This window comes from Halichoerus grypus, chromosome 6 (assembly GCF_964656455.1).
Source record: "Halichoerus grypus chromosome 6, mHalGry1.hap1.1, whole genome shotgun sequence".
Taxonomy (NCBI): Eukaryota; Metazoa; Chordata; class Mammalia; order Carnivora; family Phocidae; genus Halichoerus; species Halichoerus grypus.
In genome coordinates, this window is record NC_135717.1 from 17,649,049 (window position 1) to 17,668,796 (window position 19,748).

At 50.5% G+C, this 19,748-nt stretch overlaps 1 protein-coding gene across 1 annotated transcript in view; it reads right to left on the reverse strand.

The window, feature by feature from the left end:
* The window catches only part of SBK1 (SH3 domain binding kinase 1), a 49,176-nt gene that overhangs the window by 27,211 nt on the left and 2,217 nt on the right, over positions 1-19,748 (reverse strand). The window lies entirely within an intron of this gene.

The following is a 19,748-nucleotide window of genomic DNA, read 5'->3' on the forward strand; positions in this document are numbered from 1 at the left end:
GTTTGGAACCAGCAGGCAAGAAGAGGAGTCACTTCCTGGCAGTAATAATTGACCCTAATCCGTTACTAGAAGTTACAAGTACCCTGATTAGTTACTAGAAGAAGGCAGGGCTGCTTATACAAAGTGGGAGCAGGGAGAAATACAGGTGGAAGTCAGTAATCCATTGGAGTGATCCATTGGTTATGATAACCAAGAGTTTAGACCCCTCAGGACTGAAGGGTTGGGTCACACCCCCGGGTGATCCATGGAGACCTGCCAAGTTGAGAGTGTGGATAATTAAGAATGGGTAGTAAAGGGGGAAAGGACGGGTACCAGTCCTGGCCCTGAGATCAAGTACAACGAGGGGGAGGGGCTGTAGTTAATTTCACCAACCACCCTCTTCACAGTTTCCATTTAGAAAGACAGACTCAAGGCATCCACGGTGGAGCTGCGTGGCCCGAGGGGTGGGATGTGGCAGTCATGAAAACGCACCATCTAGATCTCTGACTGCCCAGGGCAGCAGCGGTGGAGGCTCTCCAGAGTTCATGAAGAAGGCTGGCCCCACTTTGCTTCCTTCTAGCTGATCCCAGTCAGTGACTGAGTGCCTCGAAAACACTAAAGCACCCAGTTCCTTAGAGACACAGAGCTTCTCTGATAGGCAACTGGGGATCAAGGACTTCCCATTGGCTTCATCAAAACGTTCTTAACGTTCTTATCCCACCTTCCTTCCTTTGTTTCCTCTTCCACGCATTGGATCTATTGAGCCTGATGGTTCGCCCAGCCTCCTCTGGCTCCCTTCTGATTTTCCTGCCCAAGCGTTTTCCCCAGTAAGATAGCTGCTTGCAGCGTCTGACCCCATCCTTGGCCCACTTCTTGGAGGAGTGAACCTTCACGATATATCTGAAGAGAGGAGCTAAAACAGCTATTCGTAATGCTGCACTCCTTTTTCCTTGACACCTGGGGATAATCCACTCTTGATAGCTCAAACTTTTGTATCCAAAGCAATGCTGCCCTTCCAGAGAGGGTCTTAATGGGTGTGATCTGGATAGCAGAACACAAAGATAAAACTTAGCTCTGATTTCCGTAACAACACAGAAGAAACATCAGAAAACAGATGTCCCTTTAGGTTTCCTCGGCCTGGGGCCCACACCCTCTCTGATGCTGGTGTGGATTCACACGCGCAGGCAATCAGTTTGCCACTCCGTGCTCAAGGAAGCTTGTGGGGCTAGGAATCCATCCCAGGACCTCCCTTGGGCTGCATCTTGTGGTCACTGATGTGTCAGAAGTTTCTGCTACTGTTGTGGGGGTTGGGGAAGGAATCGAAACAGAGTCCCTGTCCTCTAGAATATATACATCACGTTTCAAACTATATGAGTTTGGGTGACTCTACTAGTTGAACTGAAATCGATGTGTCGGCCATATTGGTAGTCCCCATGTTGGGGAAAAATGGTGGCATTTGGGGATTTCCCACATACTGCAAAAGCTCCTTATTGCCTCACGTTCCCAGTCATGACAAAGAGAAGGCATTCCTGGCTTGTTGGTCCGCATTATGATAGTGCAGGAAGCACCCTCTGCCCAGATGGCCACCATCATGCCCAGGCCATCAGCATGGCCAGAGATCCTGGTGGCATTGGTGCCTGAGTAGTTCAGAGAGCAGATTAGGTTTAGGAAGCTGAAGACCATGATGACATTCTGAGCAAAGGTTATGGAAGCTCTTCACAGACAGGAACAGGAGCATCCAGCGCCCCTGGGAGACACAGGTCAAGCTATTGCCGATAACAAAAACCAACAGCTCCACCAGAACGCAGGATGGATCAGAAGGAAGACAGCAGGGCAGCCCAGGATGGACAGCAGCTGGAGGTGATGGATCTTTAAATCTCTCATTACCTTTATGGAGAATATATTCTGAAGTGAGAAACACAGTGTTCCGGCAAGAGTCCTGATGAGTCCCCACCTCCCGTGTCAAAATACAACACTGCGACCGCAACCAGCAGGATGCCACTGATGATGGGAAGTACAGTATAATGGCAGTGCAGAGAGGAAAGAACCCGCTTCTTTATGACATTGCTGAGCTGCTGAGTTGTACTTGGAGCGGCTTTGAAGGGAATTCTGCTCCTTGTAGCTGAAAGCTTGCCAACGGATAGGAGAAGAATATCTCTAAAATCATGAGAGTGGTTGCTCCTGGAGATGGAATCTAGGAAATGGGCCTGGGGTCAGGGTAGATAATGGGAATTCATTTTTCTGTGTCATGTTTTTTTTCTTTTTTTTTAATTAAAAATATCTGACACGGGGGGCGCCTGGGTGGCTCAGTCGGTCGAGCATCTGACTCTCGGTTTCAGCTCAGGTCATGATATCATGGGTCGTGGGACTGAGTCCAGCTTTGGGCTCTGTGCTCAGCGGGGAGTCAGCTTGAAGATTCTCTCCCTCTGCCCCTCCCCCCACTTGCGTGTGCTCTCTCTCAAATGAATAAATACATCTTTTAAAAAAATATCTGACACAAATATGACAAAATGTTAACATTGATTCTAGCTGTAGATATGCACAGGTTTACACTTTTCTGTATTTTCTTTTACAATTTTCAAAATAATTAAAAATTATTCAGTGGAAGCCTTTTTATTTTTTTCAATTTTATTTATTTTTTAAAGATGTTATCTATTCGAGAGAGAGAGAGAGAGAGGGAGAAGGAGAACACTCCCTCTTCTGCTTCCCCTGCTCGTGCTCTCTCTCACTGTCTCTCTCTCTGTCAAATAAATAAATAAAATCTTTTTTTTTTTTTTAAAGATTTTATTTATTTATTTGACAGAGAGAGAGGTAGCGAGAGCAGGAACACAAGCAGGGGGAGTGGGAGAGGGAGAAGCAGGCCTCCCGCCGAGCAGGGAGCCCGATGTGGGACTCGATCCCAGGACCCTGGGATCATGACCTGAGCCGAAGGCAGACGCTTAACGACTGAGCCACCCAGGCGCCCCTAAATAAATAAAATCTTAAAAAAAAAAAAAGAAAAAGAAACAATCAGGGTGACCAGGGGGCTGGTAGACACTGATTGGTGGGCGCTGGGTCACAAGCCGACTCCTAGAGCCCAACAAGTGAGCCCCTCCTCCCCCCGAGAACCCCCTAATGCGTAGGGAAGGATATGTCAAGGAATACGGGTCCCCAAGGGAAAATTGGGGTAATGTTGCTAAAAGATGGGGGGAGAGTTGATGCTGGATAAGAGAGTTGTACTCTACTTGGACTATGTGAGCATCATGCCAACCCCAGGGCCCCGTGGTAAGTGCTAGTCTTGGTGGCAGACGCTGTCAGTCCCCTACCCAGTCTTCCCCGGCCCCTCCCCCACTCCTACTTGCCAGCATCCTCATCACTTTTCCTGTGGGCCTTGTCTGATCCCGCCTGCTCTGCTCACACCCACAGCAGTACCTGCAGTAACTTGCTTGGCATTGCCTTCCTGGCCCGCTTCTCCACTCCCCTCCCTGAGATCACCTGCCAAATAAACGACTTCCTTTCCAATCCCTGTCTCAGGGTTTGTTTCTGGGAAATCCAAACTAGGGCATCAGGAGATCCAGACCCCTGGGGATGTGTACTAGACAGCACTTGTTTCCTTCCAAATGCCTACTTTCCTGGAGATAGCTTTGGTGCTCCATTCCCGAGGAAGGAGCTGGGACTGAACCAGCTCTGGGTAGCCCTGAGTCTGTTGAGGATTCCAGAGGATGCTTCTTGCTCCCCTGCAATAAGCTTGGGGGTGGGGAGGTGAGGACCTATCAGATCCTCCCTCCACAACTTCGCAGAGAAACAGCCACATCCAGCCCCTAAGGAGAGCAGCAGGTATGAGTGCAGGGGGTCAGGGAGCCGAGCTACAGCCCAGTCCTGTGTCTCTCAGAGAGTACGAGGTGAGGTCATTTTAGATAATGCCTGGATCTGGCTTTAGAAAACACAGAATCACATACTGCAAAAGTTATTCTTTTTTTTTTTTTTTTTAAGATTTTATTTATTTAATTGAGAGAGAGAGAGAGAGAGCAAGCAGGGGGAGTGGGAGAGAGAAGCAGGCTTCCCGCTGAGCAGGGAGCCCGATGCGGGGCTCGATCCCAGGACCCTGTGATCATGACCTGAGCCGAAGGCAGACATTTAACCGACTGAGCCACCCAGGCGCCCCACCCTGATTGTTTCTGAGATAGGTCTGTACCCTGAGCCGGGCCAATAGGAAATAACTCTCACTGAACCAAAAGATACAGAGATATACGTCTGGAATTAGTACTACCAGGGAGACCCTCTCAGAGGTGAAAGCCAAAACAGCAGACTGCAGAACCAAGAGATGATGAGTCAAAATCCTCATGCCATCATTTGAGCCCCTGGATCCCGCCATACCTGAAGACTCTGGACTTTTCGGGTATGTAACCCCCTAAAGTTTCTTTTGTGCTTGTGAGCTGGACTTGGGTCTCTGCCACTTACAACCCCAAGTTCTTTATACTATGTACAAATGTGGGTTTCTGAAGTGTTTAAAAATGCAGGGGTAAATGAATAATTCTGCCGTCTGTCCCCATACTCACTACTTCCTCAGCATCCCAGGTTGTGAAAGGGAATTCTCAGAGGGAGCTCAGCCCGCCCAGGAGCAAGGGTTTCAGATCCTCGGAGTCTAGTTCCTGCTCCCCAAGGGCACTTGTTCTTGGGGTCACTTGAGGAGCTGGGTGGGTTCATAGCTGAGCACGCAGGTGGGTTCCTGGGCTGCCACATGGGGTCCCTTTCCCTTTAAGCTTCAGGAACCTCTGGGTTCTAGGCCAAGGCATGCATTTATTCATTCATTCATTCTCGATAATGGGCGCCTACCGGAAGGGGGCACCAGGTATAAATAGGTGAGGTACACAGCCGTCCTTGCCTTCAGGAGCTTCCAGCCTCGTGGGGGAGACACTGTTCTAATCACGCCAATAAATGGCAAATTCTGACCGAGATCAGACTACAAAGGAGAGACAAATGTCAGGACTTTCTGGAGAAAGTGACGGCTGCGCTGGGTTGGCAAGGGGTGAGCAGGGGCGGGTGAGCAGGGGCGGGTGAGCAGGGGCGGGTGAGCAGGGGCTACAGAGGGAAAGGGCCATCTCGGCGTTCAGCCTCCTTCTCCCTGCTTCCTGCTCACTCTTGGGTATCAACCTCCATCTCTCCCCTAGAGCCTGCTCAACAACTCGGACACACTTCCTTTCTCCCACCTTGCAGAGCTTGTACCCCTCAAGTCCAGGAAGTTCTGCTTTCTGTCTGACCTGCGTCCTGCCAGCACAGCACACCTTCTTTGTTTTGGCCCCAGGGGAGGCGAAGCGCAGCTGAGCACCTGCCCCCCAAACCGTTTATTGGGCATCGAGGGTATGCCAGGTACTGCCACAAGGCTTGGCCTTCCCCCAGATGGGGAAACTGAGGCATGGGCTGTAGAGGTCCTGAACTAACAAGGCCAGCCTCTTCCATCCCTGGAGTGGGAATGGACACTGTGTTCTTATTCTTTTAGCCTCTCCCAGGCCAAGGGCTCTGCCCAGTAGGCGGCCTCCGTCCATTACTGGCCCTCCCAGAATCTGCCTGGGGAGGGGGTGTCCTTGCCCCCCAGGGATGGGACCCTCTGGCCGCCCGATCCCTTCCTCCAGCCCCCAGCCCTCAGGGAACCTCTGTTCATCCCTGCCTGCTTATTTCACAAGCACAGATTTGTGCCAGGCCAAGTCCTAAGCATCATACGCATATTAACTCATTCAAACCTCACGACAACCCTATGGTGAGGCTGCTCTCATCGTGTCTCCACGACACAGAAAGGGGAGGTATTTGCTGAAGTTCACACCCCTAGCTGGGACTCGAACCCAGGCAGGCTCCAGAGTCCAGGCCCAGAGCCACTGTGCTGCCCAGCCCATCCGTCTCAACAAAGCCATCCTCACCTCCTCCTCTCATCCCATTCTGTTCTGCCTCATTTCCATCTCTCTCCCCCTGCCCCTCCCTATCACAATTTCCCGATTTCTATCTATTTCTGCCTATGAGCTGCTGCCCTGCCCGGGAGGAGCCCTGTCCTGGTGTCCTGGGACAATGTTGGGGTTGGGGTGCAGGGAGTGGGGAGGGACACAGGGCAGAGGTCTGGGTGCTAGAAGGGTCCCGGCCACAACCAATCCATTCCCAGCCTGGTGGAGGCTCGGCTGAGCCAGGGCCTGGAGGAGGTGGGCAGGGTGGGAGCAGGAGGGGGCTGGGTGGAGCCAGGCCTGCAAGCCCTAATTAAGTCAGTTAATTAGGTGGGGAGGAGAAGCCTGTGGGAGTTAATGAGCTTGGCTAATTAAGTGGATCCTGGAGAATGGCTCAAATTCTAATGACTGGGGAGGGATGGGGGCTTAGGCAGGATGGAGGGCCAGGGAATGAGATGCCTGGTGCCTCCCACGTGTCACTAGGGTCTGTCTGCGGCCACCACGGGGGTCTGAGGCCACTACCAAGACCTGCAGTGACCATCAGGGTGTGCGGCCACCCCCAGGGGCCGGTCGGAACTTACCATCAAGGTCTGACACCCTCACCAAGCTCGTATATACGATCGACACCTGGGCCTGAAGTCATCACTGAGGGCTGGTCCCTGTCACCCATCCCTTGGAGGCTAAAACCAGGTTCCCTTTGAACATTTTGGGGCACAGGGACAGAAATTGAGCCCTGACTTAGGAACCCTTCAGAGCAACCTGACAAGCCCCGTGGCGGGCCGGGAACCATGACTGCCACGCACACATCCCACCGCGTGTAAGTCTGCAAAGCTTGCCAACTGTCACTATCGGAAGGATGTGCAGGCCTCTTGTCCCGGCCCACGGATGTGGCAACTGAGGCCAGGGAGGAAGGAGCTTGCCCTGGCTCATCCTCAGCCTCCTGCTCACCGTGCAGACAGGGCAGGGCCTTCAGGAGGTCGAGGGAATGTTCTCTTCCAGGCCAGTTACCTGCTCCAGGAGCCCCAGGGGCCTTCTCTTGCTTGAGCCTTGTTTCTCTCTAATCACCATCACCACCCCAGCTCCGGCGGGTAGAGCACTTAGTCCTGGGGAGGCGTGAGCCCTTGATAGTAGGGCCAGCTACAGAATGTGGGCCTCTTGTTCAGAAAGCGGAGCAAAAGCCTGCCCTTCTACCCAGCTCTCTCTCTCAGGCCGTCATGGCGGGTTTTTAGTTACTGTTCAGTGTCATGCTCCCTTGCGCGCGGGGTTACGCGTTGGGTCAGTGCAGCCCCTCACAGGTGCCCAGGGCCACCCCACTGCACGCTCAGCCTGGACCCAGCCTGGACCCTGCCTTCACCCAGGCCCCCGCCACATGAAGGAACAGCAGGGGTGACTGCGTGGGGCCAGGAGCCGGTAGCTGAGAACCCACGCAGGGGACGCGGGCGGGATGTCCCATCAGACTTCACTTACAAATTCAAAGATGAAGTTCGTACAATTGCAAGACGCTAATGATAGAGCAGTGAGCCCCAGGTTTGGGGCCCTGCGTGACACACACCATCTGGTAGTCCTGACAGCCCTTCCGCACGCTCTCATTTCACCCATTTATCCTTTCACTCATTCAGTTACCAAATATTTGTTGCGTGCTTCCTCTACGCAATGAACAAAACAGAAAAAAAAAATCTCTGTTCTCACCCATTCTCGTGACGGGGAGGACAACAAACAGGGCGCTTCAGTCAACAGTTATGCAAGGGATTCATGCGAGGGGGGATAAAAAGCGGAGAGGGGACAGGGAGGACAGGGAAGTCCTCATAGAGAAGGTTACACTTGAGCAGAAGCTTGACGAAGGTGAGGGAGGGAGCCATGCGGATACGGGGGTGGGGGGGGTTGGGCAGGGAACAATAGGCCAGCCAGGGCAACAGCCAGTGCAAAGGTCCTGGGGCCAGAGTGTGCTTGGGATGTCAGGAACAACGAGGAGGCTGGTAAAGCATGAGAGGAGACGAGAGGTAATGGGGACAGTTCATTCAGGGCCACCATAAGCCTTCGGCTTTAACTCTGAGTGAGGTGGGAGTCACTGGAGGGAATGAGCCATGTCGTGGGCTTTCATAGGCTCCCTCTGGCTGCTGTGGGGCAGACAGCCTTTGGGGGGCAAGAGGAGAAATGAGGAGCCTCCTGCACCCAGCTGGGTTAGAGAAGACAGCAACTTGGACTGGGGCAGTAGGAGGAAAAGGTGGGGAGAAGCGGGGGTTCTGCTGACGGATTGGACCACGAGGGTAAGGGGTGTGTGTGTGTGTGTGTGTGTGTGTGTGTGTAGTTTACGGTGGGCATCTGGACCATGAATTTCTATGAACAGGTGAGGACACTAAGCAGCTCTCTGGTCCCCAGGGTTCCTTGCCCTTGAGGGTCTGCTGTCATTTTGGGGGAACCCCGATCCTCCACCTCATTTCAGCCTGCCTTGGGCAAGCGGCGGCACCATGGAAGGGTTCACCCGAACTCTCTGGCACAGGCTCCCAGACTGAGATGTTCACAGCGGCCGGGGAGGGACTGTGGCTGGGGGACACGGCCTGGGTGGGGACAGTGGTAAACCGGAGAGGCCTGGCTCACCTGCACGGTGGCCTCCTCTCCCCTGGGGCCTACTGGTGCCACGTGGGAATGTAAGCTCAGGCTCTCAGAGCCTCCAAGTTTTCAAGAAAAGTTGGAAATCCAGATCTTAGGATATAATGCCCTGCTTTTAACAATACTGGCAAATCGGTGTTTAATGTCAGGGCAGGCTGTCCCCCTGTGTGGGCTGCTTCTGTGGGCCTTCTTCCCAGAGCAACCTCTGCACCTGGGGTGTCTGCAGATTTGGAAATGCGGGTCCCCCTGTGGTGCGGCTTGATAGGTCAGCTCTTGGCTGGTGTGGGCAGGAGACAGTGAGGGGGCCAGTTAGGAGAATGGCTGGGAAGGAGCACCCCCTCCAAGCCCCTTGGGTACCAGGCAGTGGCGTTGCTCCAGGGATGATGTGGTTACCAGGCTAGGGTAGTTGCTGGTCCCTTGGGCTCCCCAGAGGAGGGAGGAAGGTACAGTGGCCAGAAGGGTGAGACCACGGCCGGGAATGAGCCAGAGGATGAGAAATGCTCCAAGATAAGAGAACCAGCACGACTGAGCAGGGAGGGAAGGTGACTGGGCTTCTCCTTGTCCCTGCCCCTAGGGACCACCTGCCCCACCCCAGTCTCTGCTCTCCCCCAACCCCAGAAAGCCCATCTCCATGTCCCTGGGCCTGGGCTGGGCTGAGGGGCTGCAGGAGAAGCAGAGAGAGACAGAGGCGACAGCAAAACCTCCTCCACCATCACGTCGGGTTAGCATCCCCCAGTGTGGCACTGTGCATCCCAGGCATGACCTCATTCATGCTGCCAACAATCTCAGAAGGTTGGAACCATGGCCGTGCCCATTTTACCGCTGAGGAAACTGGGTCACAGAGCACTTGGGTAACCTGGCCAAGGTCACCCGGCCTTGGAAGTAGTGGGGACTGCAGTTAAACCCAGGGGTGTGTGGCTACAAAATCTGCAACAAGAACGTGGAAGCTGTCCGATCAAGAGGCCAGAGCGACCCGCGGGTCCAGTCCCTGCATGTGTGAGCGCAGCGCTCCCTCTAGTGGCTAGTCTGACACAATGCAGCGCAGACTGGGGGACTGTCTGCCTGTCTGTCTCACACACACTCTCGCACACCCCTGCTTACGATCTGGTCCTGCAGAGGAAGACCGCCCCATCTCCATCTTCCGCTCACCTACAACACAGGACATGTGCCGCTGCCCAGCTGGTTCACCCGAGGCCCCTTTTCCTGGTCAGACTTCCCTGGGCTATGCCCACTCCAGGGTACCTTCTTGTTGTCCCCCTGCTTGGCCCTTTCTCTCTGTCAATGCCTGGGTCTCTTTGTCTACACCTGTGGGTCTCTCAAACTCTGCTGCGCATTATAATCTCCTGGAAAGCTTTCAAAAATCATGATGCACAGACCACACCCGAGAGCAAATCAATCCATTTCCTCTCGCCGTCTTTAGATTTGTGGGAGCAAACTTCCGGGGGGGGCGGTGGGAGGATAGAGGAACTTTCAGGCAGCCTATAGCAGGCCTCTCGGTTTCCCAACCTCTTCTGCTTCCAAGCTTACACCTCAGATCTCATAATGACCCCACACCTCACCCCCTACCCCGAGATCTCAGTGTCTCCCCCTTCTGTCCTCGTGGTCACTTACTCTGGTACCCGCATGCAACAGCTCATTGACCTCATTGACCTCCTCGAGCCCACCGGTCCGCTGCCCATCAGCCCCTTGTGCCACCACCGTCCCTCTCGTCCTGTTTGGGCTCCGCACACCATCACCATAGCTGCTGCCTAGACCCCCCACTCCTGTGCCCCCCTCTGCTGTCGCGGTCCCTGCCTGGCAGGATGGCAACCATCACCCGCTCTCTGCCTGCACCGAGCAAGCCAGCTCTGCACGAGCATCCTGCACTGGGCTGGCAGCTTCCCTCCTAGTTCACAGTCCTGAACGGGCACTCACTGCCGCCCCCCACCACCCGCTATGCCTGCCAGCTTCTTTTCCCCCTTTCTGGGATGGGAAACTTCCATCTGCCTGTGAGTCTCCTAGGGACCTTGGTGGAGCTGAGGATCCTGCCTGTCTACCCAACCCCCAGCTCGTGCCAATGCTTCTGGTCTGTCCACCCCACTCTGAGCAGCAAGGTCCTGGATGACTCCTTCCCACCTTCTCCTTTCTCCTCCAACCGTGGCTCCCACTTCACTGAGAAAACAGATGGATCAGATTGCCTCCCGCCACGAAAGCACAAACCCACCCAGCTGCTCACTTCTCGCTTCTTCCCATCTGCTTGGGTTGGGGGAAGCCCTCCTCCGTGTGAGGCCAAGCCTCCCTTAGGACCTTGTTTCTTCAGGACTCCCCTGCCTCCCTGTTCCACCAACCTTGTTCTTGTCCCAGGATCGTGGCCACGGGCACGCAGGCTCGGGCATTTCCTCCTTTACCCCGCACGGTGCGCAAAGCTTCCGGACAGAGCTGGCTTCTTGTCGCTGCCCTACCACCTCCACGTCTCTCCTTTGTTCTTAGTGTTCTTTCCACTTTCCTTTTGCAAATATGGCTTGGGTTTTTATTCCAGTTAAACGTGCCCACAGCTTAGAATCAAGAAACACGAGCAGCCCCACTCCCATTGCCCACTGCTTGAGGACAATCCTTTCAACTCTTGCGGGAATTTTTACTCCTGGGTTTGCTACCTAGCACCTTCCCATTGCTTCTCTCCAGTTTTAGGTTTTCCCTGCCAACTCCCCACTTTGGAAGATGAGGATTTAGCTCCCTTACACTCCCTTACATCCGTCCCCCACACACTTCCTATTCCCGCCCTCCTAATACAGTCTCATCGGAACATTGCTGGTACCTACATATTGTGGAAACATTACTGACAGCTTCATGTGGAATACTAAGCTTTCTCCACACCCTCCTTTTCCTTTTTTAGAATAGATTTTGTTTTTCTAAAGTAATCTCTATGCCCAACGTGGGGCTCAAACTCATGACTCCGAAATCAAGAGTGGTGTGTTCTACTGACTGAGACAGTCAGGTGCCCCCAAGACTTTATTTTGTAGAGCAGTCTCAGGCTTAAAGAATTGTGCAGAAAGGACATAGACCTCCCCCGCCTCCGATGCCCCCAGTTTCCCTTATTATTAACATCTTGCCTTAGGGCGGTACATTTGTTACAATGGATGAACCAATAGATACATTATTATGAACTAAAGTCCATAGTTGGGGCTGAGGGCTCCCTCTGTGTTGTACATTCTATGGGTTCTGACAAATGCATGGTGTCGTGGACCCACCATTGCACTATTGTACAGAATAATTTCATTGTCCTAAAAATCCCGTGCTCCACCTAGTCATCCCCCTGCTCCCTCCCCACAAGCCCCCTGGCAACCACTGATCTTTTTACTGCCTTTGCGGATTTGTATTTTTCAGAATATCAGGTAGTTGGAATCCTGTAGTGCATACCCTTTCCAGAATGGCTTCTTAGCAATCTGCATTTAAGGTTCTTTTTGTGGCCTGATAGTTAATCTCTTTTTATTGCTGAATAATATTCCATTATATGAATGGACCACAGTTTGTGTATCCATTCACCTGTAGAAGGACATTTTGGTTGCTTCCAAGTTTGGCAATTATAAATAAAGCTGCTATTCATGTGCAAGTTTTTGTGTGGACATAAGTTTGCAACTCATTTGGGTAAACACCAAGGAAGGCTATTGCTGGATCCTACAGTAAGATTATGTTTAGCTTTATAAGAAACTGTCAGTCTATCTTCCAAAGTGGCTGTACCATTTTGCATTCCCATCAGCAATGAACGGGAGTTCCCGTTGCTCCACGTCCTCACCAGCATTTGATGTTGTCCGTGTTTTGAATTTTAGCCATTCCAATAAGACTGTGGTGGTATCTCACATTGTCTTAATTTGCTATTCCCTAATGACATACGATGTTGAACATCTCTTATATGCTTATTTACCACCTCTATATCCTCTTTGGTGAGGTATCTGTTCAAATCTTTTGCCCATTTTAAAATTGAGCTGTTGATTTTCTTTTCTTTTCTTTTCTTTTCTTTTCTTTTCTTTTCTTTTCTTTAAAGAATTCCTTGTATATTTTGGATAACAGTCCTTTATTGGCTAAAGAGTTCTTTATCAGATCAATTGTCTTTTGCAAATATTTTTCTCCCATTCTATGGCTTGTCTTCTCATCCTCTAAACGGTGTCTTTCAGAGTGGAAGTTTTAAATTTTAAGTTTCTTTCCCTTTTTTGCACAAAAGTTTTTTTTCTATGTGTTTATGTCTAATGTGACCCACATTCTCTCCTACTTGTGTAAATCTCTCAAAAGTTAAAATACTTAGGTATTCTCTTTCATCTCCTTAAAGAAATCTTTCCTAGAACCTTCTGACTTATTTCACAATTTTTTTAAAGTAGGCTCCATGTCCAATGTGGGGCTTGAACTCACCATCTTGAGATCAAGAGTCTCATGTTCTACTTACTGAGCCAGCTAGGCACCCCCTTCTGACTTATTTCAGTGTGAAATGCCTGCCCACTAGGCCTGCTGCCCAGAGACACTGCCCCAGGGATCTCCCTTCACCATCATCTGGGTGATGCCCCTCATCTCTCTCTCTCGTGTTGGCTCCCTTGTTTCCTGGATCCCAGGTCCTTCTCTTGTGTGTCTTACTTCCTGGTTTTAGTGAAACACATCCTTCAGGAGCTTTCTTAAGAAAGGTGCATGGGACCACAATAGCCAAAATATGGAAAGAGTCCAGATGTCCTTTGACATATGAATGGATAAAGAAGATGTGATATATGTATATATATATATATCCCATTATTCCATTATATATACATTGGAATATATGTATATATTCTCTCTATATAATGGAATATTACTCAGCATCAAAAAGAATGAAATCTTGCCATTTGCAATGATGTGGATGGAACTGGAGGATATTATGCCAAGTGAAATAAGTCAGTCAGAGAAAGACAAAGACAAATTCACTCATATGTAGAATTTAAGAAACAAAAGAGATGAACATAGGGGAAGGGAAGGAAAAATAAAATAAGATGAAAACAGAGAGCAAGGGAAATCATAAGAGACCCTTAACTCTAGGAAATAAACAGAGTTGCTGGAGGGGAGGTGGGTGGGGGGATAGGGTAACTGGGTGATGGGCATTAAGGAGGGCACTTGATGGAATGAGCACTGGATGTGATATGCAACTGATGAATCACTGAATTCTACCTCTGAAACTAATAATACAGTATATGTTAATTAAATTGAATTTAAATACAAAATAAAAAAAAAGGTGCATGGGAGGTAAAATTTTTGAGCACTTGTAAATCTGAAACAATCTTTTTCCTCCCCTCACTTTGTGAATGGTTTGGCTAGGTATAGAATTCTAGGTTGACAATCATTTTCTTTCATACTTTTGAAAACAGCTCCATTGTCTTCTGGTTTTCAGGATTGTTGTTGAGACGTCTGATGATATTTCAATTCTTGATGCTTTATTGAATCTTGTAGAATGTTCTTCTTGTCCTTGTGTTCTAAAATTTACTGGTGACTGGCCTTGGTGTGGGTCTATTTTTATCCTTTGGTTGGACATGCAGTGGGCACTTCTGATCTAGAAACTCAGGTCTTTCCATTTTGAAAAGTATTTGAAATATTTCATTGATTATTCCCTCTCTTCTCTTTCTGGAACTCTTTTGTTCGGGTGTGAGATTCCTGTGCTGGTCCTCTCATTTTCTTACTCTTTCTTTCCTACTTTCCACAAAGTGGCAGCCCTGGAGGTGCCCTGCTGGGTTCTACCTTCTTGAAGAACTTGTCACTCACCCATGAGGGGTGCAGGTAGCCGACAGCCTCCAACTACAGGGCTTTTGAGATCTGCCACAGCCTTTGAGTCAAGACCAAGGTCTTCTTGGGAAGCCCCAACCAGTGACTGAGCTCAGCAGAGACACCAGGGCCTAGCCATTTCTGCCCAATATGGGGCACCTCGGATGGACAGTCTTTGCTCTGGGAGCCCCTCTTGGTTGGCCAAGATTTTGTTTGATCTGCCTCCAGGTCAGGTGCCCTTTGCTTAGATCGGTTTCCTTCCAGCATCCATTTCACAGGTGTTGGCTCTCCATCGCAATCTGAAGACTCTCCCTGTCCAGTCCTGCTTCCTCTTCCTTTATTTTCTAAGCATCAGCCCCCAGGACTTCTTGCATTCCTAACTCCGTATCATAGCATCTGTTGACTGGAGGATCCAAATCTACACATGTATCTTTACCTTTTTGTTCTACTTTTTGAAAAATTTCTTTATCTTCTCATCCAGCGGTCAGCCAATTTTTTTTTATTCAGGGCCCAGTGGGAAATATTTGAGGCTTACGGGCCATATGGTCTCTGCTTATGTGAAAGCAGCCATAGTACATAGGACATAGTTAAAAAAAAAAAAAAGTGTGTGTGTGTGTGTGTGTGTGGCTGTGTTCCAATAAAACTTTATTTAAAAGAAAAACAGGTGACAGGTTGGGTTTGGCCTGCGGGCCATAGTTTGCTGACCCCTGTTTAACTCTTTTAAATACATTTTTTACATTTTTCATTTCTGGATGATATTCTTAATTTCTAAGAATTTTTTTTGTTTTGTTCATTTTCAGAGTGTTTTTGTCTTTCAAAATAGCATCTAGCGTTTGTTTCATAGTTGCAAGGTATTTTCTAAATTTCAGAATATAGTCATAATTGTTTTATTTTTAGGTTTTCTTTCCCTTGTATATTCTGTTTCCTCCAAATTTTGTTTTTCTGTTCTTTTTTAAATTTTTATTATTTATTTGACAGAGAGAGAGACAGTGAGAGAGGGAACACGAGGAGGGGGAGTGGGAGAGGGAGAGGCAGGCTTCCCGCTGAGCAGGGATCCCAATGCAGGGCTCGATCCCAGGACCCTGGGATCATGACCTGAGCCGAAGGCAGACGCTAATGACTGAGCCACGCTGGCGCCCCTTTCTGTTTTTGTTCTGTTTCTTTTTTTTTTAGCATCTGACTCTTTTTTTTTTTTTTTTTAAGATTTTATTTATTTATTTGACAGAGAGAGACACAGCGAGAGAGGGAGCACAAGCAGGGGGAGTGGGAGAGGGATAAGCAGGCTTCCCGCGGAGCAGGGAGCCCGATGCGGGGCTCGATCCCAGGACCCTGGGATCATGACCTGAGCCGAAGGCAAACGCTTAACAGCTGAGCCACCCAGGCGCCCCTGTTCTGTTTCTTATATTACAGGTTTTTCTCCAATGTTGGCAGTCCCTGGCTCATGCTTAAAAGATTTAAAGAGCTGATAGAAGCGTGGTTGCGTGTGCGTGTGTGTTGGGGCAGGTATGGATCAGGGCGTGAAGAGACCTGCAAATGTGTTACCTTACATGGCAATGTTCTAGATCTCGATTGAGGTGTGGGTTACAGGTGTATACATTTGTTAAAACTCATTAAACCAACCACTTAAGGCCTTTGCATTCCACTCTAAGGATGCCTTGATTAAAGAATATAAAAATACAATTTATAAAAGCAAGCTGATGAGTAGCCCTGTGTTGGGTCGGGGGCTGGCTGGCTCAGGGGGTTCAATCTAGAGAATTCTGGCTGCGCTGTTTCACTGGGAAATCCCTGATGCCAGCCTACATAGGTATTCTTTTCTTGGCCCATCAGACTCCAGGATATTTTTGGAGACCCTGTGTTTTATTCTTTCTGGAGAATAAACGTTCAGCCTTTGTCAGGGTGGGGGAGGGGCGGCCGCCCAGCTGTGGGAAGAAGGAAATCTGAGGATTAAAGCCCTTCTTACACCAATCCTCCTGTTTTGGGCCCCAGCTCTACTCCCATTTCCAGGAGTACTTAGCCCACTAAAGCTGGAGGCTTTGGGGGTTTTGTGTGGTTAACTGTGGAGCTCCTTGTTTCTCTCACTCCCAGTTTGGGGCTGGCTTCAGGTGCATCGTCATCCGGCTGGGAAATCACTTACCACACGTTCATCTGCCATCCAGATTCAAAATTTTGTCGCTGTTGTCTGCCGTGAAATGTATAAGTTCTTGCAGATTCATACTGTCCTGGGCAGAATAACGCCCCCTCGGCCCCCAATGTCTGTGTCCTAATGCCCAGAGCCTGTGAGTAGGTTACCTTACCTGGCACAAGGGGACTTTGCCGATGTGATTAAGGTTAAGGACCTTGACGTGGGGAGAGGATCCTGGATTATTCAGGTGAGCCCAATCTAAGCACATGAAGCATAAAAAGCAGAAAACGTTTCTTTCCCAGCTGTGATCAGAGAGATGCTATCATGCTACCTGCTGGTGGGAGGGAGGGAGCGAAGGAGCCACAAGCCAAGGAGTGCAGGTGCCCTCTGGAAAAGGGCACCTCAGAAAAGACTAGGAAAGGGATTCTCTTCTAGAACTTCCAGAAAGTTCTTCCAGAAAGAGCTTCCTCGGGCAGCCTTGTCGACACCTTGGTTTGAGCCCAGTGAGACCTGCGTTGGACTTCTGACATACAGTCTGTAAGATAATACATTTGTCTGGTCTTAAGCAACCAAGTTCGCAGTAATTTGTTATGGCAGCAAACCCAGGACTCAAATGTATACCTTAAAGCATTCACTCGCTTCCTTCCTTTCGATGGGGTTTCAGAGAAGTTAAATGTGTTGTGTTCATTCTGCATCCTAACCGGCCGGCTCCACTCACACCTGCTTCTGTCTCCAACCCTTCATGAAACGTCTCTTCTCCAAGTCACTTTCAACCTCTGTGTTGCCAAATTCGTTCTCTCTTCCCTTGATTGTTTGGCATCTTTGAGGCCAGTTGTCCGCTCTCCCTTCTCCTGGAGACGCTCTTCTCTTGGCTGCTGATGTCTCTGACAGTCTATCACCAGCCAAGGGTCTCCCCCTTTGAGCCCCAGACTTTCAGGATCAAGCCCTCACTTGACATCATTGTTTCTTGGCCAGCTCAAGGGCTTCTCCGTGGCAGTTGAAAACAGCCGTGACAGAATTCTTGAGTTTCTCACCGCACCTTCCCTCCCCTGAGCCTTCCCATCATCCATGTGTCTCTCCCACCCAGAAACCTCAGATTCATCCTCCATTCCCTTCTTCCTTTAGCCCATCAGCAAACTCCATCTCCTAAATATACCTAGGAGACATCTGCTTCCCCATCTCCAAGGCCCGCCTTGGTCCAGGCCACCGCCATGGCCCTTCTATCTTCACCATGACCTCCACACTGGTACCCTGTGTCCACTCTGTAAATTAGCCTGTTCCTCACCTCATGCCACTCTCCCCACTATGTGCTCTGTGCGAGCCGTGCTGGCCAAACTCTTGTCTGCCCCTGGGCCTTTGCACATCTGTTTTTCAGGCCTGGGATGCTCTTACCCCCACTCTGCCCAGCTCCATCTCATTCTTTTTTTTTTTTTTTAAGATTTTATTTATTTGTGAGAGAGACAATGAGAGACAGAGAGCATGAGAGGGAGGAGGGTCAGAGGGAGAAGCAGACTCCCTGCTGAGCAGGGAGCCTGATGTGGGGCTCGATCCCAGGACTCCAGGATCATGACCTGAGCCGAAGGCAGTCGCTTAACCAACTGAGCCACCCAGGCGCCCGCTCCTTCTCATTCTTAAGCTCTCAGCTGAAATATCCCCACCTCCCCTATTCACCTTATGCAAAGGTGGTGTCTTCCCCACCATCCCTCTGGTTATTTCCTTAACAGTGGGTTTCGATCATATTTATTTGTTTACTTATGTTTTCTTTGGCTCCCACATTGGCTATAAGCCCCACGTGCACACAGATGGTGTTTTCACCTTCCAGTCTCAAGTGAACTTTGTGGAATGAATGAATGAATGGACAGACGGACACACTGGACACCTGTTACGTGCCAGGTGCTTTCACATATTTCAAATATTTCATTTTTACAGCCCTAGGAACTTGTCACAGTTGGACTACATTTCCCAGGGGTTTTGTTTTGTTTTGTTTTGTTTTGTTTTGCAATTAGCCGTTCTGGCCAATAAGCGTGGACGAGGTAAAGTAGGCCACTTCCAGCTTTGGCTCGTAAAACCTCACATGCAATTCCTGTGCTCTTTCTTCTTTGTCTGCCAGTGGTTGCAGAGAATCCAGCAGTGGATCCTGAAGCCCTGGGTGACAACTGCATCACAAGGTGGGAGGAGCCTGGGTCCCCGAAAGACCGAGCAGGGGAACGGTCTCCCCGACACCGCAACCCCCCTAGAACTTTGCAGAGGCAAGATGTAGGCTCTACTCTGTCAAACCACAGTGATTCCCAGGCTTATTTGTTACGACAGCTGGCGTCGCCTTAATTAATACATCAAAGTGCCAGAGGTAGGTGGCTGGGAAGCAATACTGCGGGTGACAAGCCTTCATCCAATGCAGATGTCTTGCATCATCCCCAACAGAAGCCCCGGGCTCTCCATGCTCACACCTCAATTACAGCACGTCGCCTGCGGGCAGTCGGTCCGGTGTGTGCCTTCTTGTCCTCACTGAGTATGGCAGTGGCTACTGGGAGTGAATCTTGGCGCCTTCCAGGGGCTGGAGGAGGGCTGAGAGGGGTGTGGGTGGGGGACACTTCCTCTCAGCCCCTAAGGGGACCCTACCAAACATCACTGCTCACTTGCCCCTCCTACAGTAGGAAAGAAAGATTCCAGAGCCTTCCCTCCCACCCGCCCCAGCCTGCAGCCTGAGTGTCCACATCACTCAGTATTTTTAGCTTCACCACCTGGCACCTGTGGTCACTGTCGGCCAGCCTGGTGGTGTCCCCTCTCTGGGCCTTAAAGGGCCAGCGCCCACCAGCTGGAAAGAAGACTTTCAGGCCACTGTATCCCCAGGGCAGGAGGCAGAGGGGCATCCCCCATGGCAGGGGGAGGAGGGGAGGGGCAGAGGGAAAGGGAGAAGTAGGCTGCCCGCTGAGCAGGGAGCCGGACTCTGGGCTGGATCCCAGGACCCCGGGATCACGACCTGAGCTGAAGGCAGACGCTTAACGGACCGAGCCACCCAGGCGTCCCAGGAGTGTGTATTTTTTGACAATCCACTCAGATGATTCTGGTATCCTATGTCCCCATGCCATCTTCATTCATGCAACAAGCATTTTAAGCCCCTACTATGAGAATAATGCTTCTCTCAGGAGCCCATTGCTTTGGGACGCACGGATAGTTGCACTGAGTCTCCTGCTTTGGCCCTCCCCATTGCTCACTCCACCGCTGATGGATTAAGTCCTTCGCTCGGCAGTCAAGGCCCCTTGTGACCTGGCCCTTCTGGACCCCGCCAGCCTCATCTCCCCCCATCCTCCTACAATTTCTTTCTCATACCACCGGGCCTTTGCTCCTGCTGTCCCCACTCCCTGTGATGCTTCTTC